The 5,447-nt window shown below is 38.2% G+C and overlaps 1 long non-coding RNA gene across 1 annotated transcript; it reads left to right on the plus strand.

Moving 5' to 3' along the window:
* Positions 1-655: 655 nt before the first annotated feature.
* On the plus strand, positions 656-2,519 carry LOC147894386 (uncharacterized). Its single transcript, XR_015542127.1, has 2 exons — positions 656-1,068; positions 1,500-2,519. It is a non-coding gene; the product is annotated as an uncharacterized LOC147894386 (long non-coding RNA).
* Positions 2,520-5,447: the final 2,928 nt, after the last annotated feature.

A 5,447-nucleotide genomic window follows, 5' to 3' on the forward strand; every position in this document is an offset into this window, starting at 1 on the left:
TGGCAAATGTGGTTTTAAGCACATCCTCTTCGGCAATTCTAATTTGATAAAATCTGGAGTAACCATCACAGAAAGTATACATCTCATGACCACTTACCTTCTCAAGAATGAGGTCTTGAAAGGGCAGAGGATGATGGTCCCTCTTGGTGGCCGCATTGAGTTTCTCATAATGAATGCAGACCCGCCACTTGTTGTTTTTCTTTAGGGTGACTACCACTGGTGAAACCCATTTAGTATTGTGGACCGAAACAATAAATCCAGCTTCTACAAGCTTCCGCAACTCTAAGCGCAAAGCGTCGGTCTATAGGGGCCCTAAACTCCGATACTTCTAAGCCACTGGCTTAGCATCAGGTTGTAAACAGTCTGAAAATTGTTAAAAAACAAGCTATGCGTGAACTCGTCCCCACACCTCCGATTTGGAACCAAGCGTCATGCGAGAACAAGCTCTTATGGCAACGAGGACTTAGGGTTAGGAGGGATGGCTTGAGCCTTGTGCGTCTTCCGTTGTTGTGCTAGAGGCCATTAGAGGGAAATGGCGACTAATGATGATGAGGAGGGATTAGGGTTAGGGTTAAGGATAGGGCTAGGGTTAGGGTTGGTGGATTCTATATAAAGAGCTTCCCGTTTAGAAATTATCAGAGCATGATTTCTTCGGTTTTCTGCGATGATTAGTGGCCTCTGTGATGACTAGCGATGACGAGACTGACTTCTGATGTCAATCGAGGCATTTGTCTGAGAGATCGGCACTCCATTCATGAATTCTTGCTATCAATCGATTCATTCTCCTTAGAACTTCAGTAATCGCCGCTGCAATGGCTCTTGGTCTTCGCTTTGTTTTGCTTGGAGGATGAGAAGATATGCCATTTCACGACGGTCATCTGAACACACTGTGCTATGATGATCTGGTAGTCTTTCTGACAAGCTTCGTTACGATTTGTTCCTGCGGTTTCGAGTTCATGGCGGTAATGTGTTCCTGTGCCTGGCTTTTTGGATAAGGAGAAATTTGAATTCAAGAGACTAGAACCTCGGCTGTAGATATGTTCAATCCCGAATTTGTGTTCCATCCAGGTGAGTTTATCTCGAATTTGTTGTTCCATCCACAAATTCAGCAGGGCTCAGAAGTGTTCTGGTCGTGTCCCCTGACCTTGCGACTTCGCTTTCAAATAGATATTTGCGATATTTATATCGTCTGACTCGGCATCAAATTAACTTGCGTCTCAATTATGTAGAAGCCCATTACACCAATACCTCCTCGCGCCTACAGTTGTTTTGTAAGGAGAGGCTTTGCTTGGTCGTTCCAGGAGTGCCTTTTTTTGCGTTGAATTGAAAGGGCGATGTTTCACAAGAAGAGGCACTAAGGCTTTCCACGAATTTTCCTTTTGAAGTGAAAGATTAAGTCGTGAAAATCACTAATTTTACTTGATTGAGCATCAAACTGAAAAATCCGATTTCTGCAGCTCTTGGTCTCTTTTCAAGATACCCTGCCTGTCTTCTTGCAGGTGAAATTTTCACCTGTCTGGTGAATCTCTCAGCCATTTTTCAAGTTCCTGGACTACAAACCTTTTTTGCAAGACTTACAATTCTAGTTGTCCTCATAAATAATTTGTTGTAGACCCCGCTTACCTTGCTTATCAGGCCTAACATCTTGAGTAAGCTGGCTGCCACTCAAATCTAAAGGAAGTTCTCCCTTGGCATTAAGAGAGCGAGAGTAAAAATAGAAAAAACACGCCTCAATGAAAGTTGGAAAGTGAAAAGAGCAATTAATATATTGATTTGAGGATGAAAAATAGGCTAATCGTAACGCAGGTGTGATAATATATCGTGTGCATTCGAAAGACTGCAGATGCTGTCTGTTGGTAATCTCGCTCATCATATAATATCCAATTGCCACAATGCCATATCCCAGCTTTTAGGTGCCATACCTTGCAGAGTGGTTTAAGCTATGACCTATCATCTGCTCGCTTCCTTGAGGGATATATCTCAATGGAGGGTGATGAGATGTGAATTTTGGAGATGTTAAAAGTGTAGTGCTTTTGGATTGAAACTGGTTTGTCCGCTCGTCAATTTGTGTGTACAACGTTTCATCACTTTGTGATTAAGTTCCTGGATCTTGGTCTTTTTTCGAGCCTTTATGAAGGTCAAAAATGGAGAGACGTACACCATCATTGAATAGAGCAACTACCTGTAGTTCTTTTTTCTTTTGGCCTACATTCACATTCTTTTTCCCATGTGATTGATGTTTCTTCTATATCTTTTATATATAGTTGTGTTTTTTCTCTTCTGCCTGTTGGGCTGCTTAGCATTATTTAATAACTCTTTTCAAGTAGGGTTTTCTTGAGATTGTAGCCACATGCATGGATGATTAACGAAAGAACCTGTTATTTCCATGATTGGACAATTGCCATGCCTTTGTACCAAAAAGCAGATGATCTGCATAGAAAAGTGTTTATTGTACTGCCAAAATATTCCAGCATGTAGACTTAGCATTTAGTTTGAAGTGGGTACAGCACTAGATAGAGTACAGATTTTGCAAGGAGTGTTTTTTAGAGCCCTTATTCTGGCCAAACTGGGGGAGATGTACACCGCTGAACCACTGTGATTTTACCAATCCTGTCGCATTGCCCGCCTGTTTTATTCCACTACTGCGTGCTTGTGTACCTGTAAAAGTGGAGAACCTTTATTCGAACTAAGGTCTCTGTGTGTGTGTGTAGCTTTGCGCATTATATTCTCTATAATATGTAATCAAGTCGTAACAATCAAGACTATGCAGATAAGTAGAAGGATAGAAAGTGCAGGACAAGAACATAAAGGTAGGAAAAAGCAAAAACTTCCATTGCAGAACTTTCACTTTTCATCTGTGCTAAATTTAAGTTGCAACGCCATTCTCTGTTCTAACTATCCAGCCAACATGGCAACAAGCCAAAAGCTTCATCCAACGCTGCCTATTCACTTGGTGCGAATGCTGTATCATCATTTTTCTGTATCATCATTTTTCTCCTCCAATGAAAATTAAACAGCTTGTAAATTGTAAATCCTGATGTGATATAACATAGGGAGTATACTTCCATTGCATAACTTTGCAAGGAGTGTTTTTTAGAGCCCTTATTCTGGCCAAACTGGGGGAGATGTACACCGCTGAACCACTGTGATTTTACCAATCCTGTCGCATTGCCCGCCTGTTTTATTCCACTACTGCGTGCTTGTGTACCTGTAAAAGTGGAGAATCTTTATTCGAACTAAGGTCTCTGTGTGTGTGTGTAGCTTTGCGCATTATATTCTCTATAATATGTAATCAAGTCGTAACAATCAAGACTATGCAGATAAGTAGAAGGATAGAAAGTGCAGGACAAGAACATAAAGGTAGGAAAAAGCAAAAACTTCCATTGCAGAACTTTCACTTTCCATCTGTGCTAAATTTAAGTTGCAACGCCATTCTCTGTTCTAACTATCCAGCCAACATGGCAACAAGCCAAAAGCTTCATCCAACTCTGCCTATTCACTTGGTGCGAATGCTGTATCATCATTTTTCTCCTCCAATGAAAATTAAACAGCTTGTAAATTGTAAATCCTGATGTGATATAACATAGGGAGTATACTTCCATTGCATAACTTTCCCTTTTCAAGTGTGTTAAATTTAAGATACAAAGCTATTCTATGTTCTAACTACCCAGCCAACATGGCAATATGCTAAGAGCTTCATCCAACGCTCTGCCTATTCACTTGGTGTGAATGCTGTATCATCATTTTTCTCCTCCAATGAAAATTAAACAGCTTGTGAATTGTAAATCCTGATGTGTTTTAGAACATAGTGAGCATTTGTTTGTTTCAAAACCTGTTAGGGAGCAGATAAATATAGAGTTAAATGTGTTTAACTCTGTATGGATCTTAGCCATCGAAACTTCTAAACCTTGAAGTTACAAAGCTATTCTATGCCAAGAGCTTCATCCAACGCTCTGCCTATTCACTTGGTGTAAATGCTGTATCATCATTTTTCTCCTCCAATGAAAATTAAACAGCTTGTGAATTGTAAATCCTGATGTGTATTAGAACATAGTGACCATTTGTTTGTTTCAAAACCTGTTAGGGAGCAGATAAATATAAAGTTAAATGTGTTTAACTCTGTATGGAACTTAGCCATCGAAACTCCTAAACCTTGTTTTGCAGTTCTACGAATTGCATCATTATTTGTTGAGCACAACATTGTGATCATTAGAGCAGCTACACTTATACCAAGTTCTTACAAATGGTTCTTTTAGAAGAATATCCTCCAATGAAAATTAAACAGCTTGTGAATTGAAAATCCTGATGTGTTTTAGAACATAGTGAGCATTTGTTTGTTTCAAAACCTGTTAGAGAGCAGATAAATATAGAGTTAAATGTGTTTAACTCTGTATGGAACATAGCCATCGAAGCTAAACTCCTAAACCTTGTTTTGCAGTTCTACGAATTGCATCATTATTTATTGAGCACAACATTGTGATCATTAGAGTAGCTACACTTAAACCAAGTTCTTACAAATGACTCTTTGAGAAAAATATTCTCTTTTAAAAATATGAAATTATTAAAAATATTTAAAGGTCATCCATCACAAGAATTTGGCATAATTAATCAACAATTCGTGAATGGAATTGCCAAGTGTAACAACTTCAAATACGAATGTAGCACTCCCAAGGAACCTTAAACTTGTTTTTGCTTTTTGGAATTGGATATTCTTGCAATGTTTTTCACCTTATTTGGATTTCATGCAATGGAGCGAAAGAATGTAATTGTAAAACTCTCACTATGTTCATCTCATGTAGTAATGCACAACATCCAAAAAGGATATTACTTTTCCTTAATCAAATCATCCAAGGTGCACTTCATTTAATAGATATAGCCAAGAGAAGTTAAAACTTTAGTTTTTGAAGGATCTACTTACAAAGATCTTGATTGTTAAAAAGAGTAGCATAACTTGGCCCCTACATGTTAGGGGTTGGGATTGTATAGTACCTTCAATTCCTAAAAATAAAATGTAAGGTTTTATTTATAGATCTTATGTAAGTGTATATATGTATACCTCCTTGGCTACACAAGTATATGTTTGTGCTTGCTTATGTGTGAAAACAGTTGTCTGCATGCACATGTACATGTTGATTATGTAGGCATGTTTGAGTATGTTTTTGTCTAACTACATGTGCAATATTTATGTGTTCTATGGTTGTATATGTTCATGCATATATATATATATATACATGTGCTTGAATCTTTGAGCATGTTCAATAATATAGTCCTCTTCTTGTACAACACTATGTTAATCATATTGGCCCTATATTGAGATAGCACTTAATTCAATTAATCAAATTGGTTCTTAAGATAAGACAACTTTTGTCAATGTACCCCTCCCTCTCATAAGTAAAACATAAATCCTTGAAGCTTGTAAAAATTCTCCTTTTGTCAATGTACCCCTC

Source organism: Dipteris shenzhenensis, chromosome 14, assembly GCF_047967505.1.
Source record: "Dipteris shenzhenensis isolate YYH24624 ecotype China chromosome 14, Dip_SZ_1.0, whole genome shotgun sequence".
Classification (NCBI taxonomy): Eukaryota; Viridiplantae; Streptophyta; class Polypodiopsida; order Gleicheniales; family Dipteridaceae; genus Dipteris; species Dipteris shenzhenensis.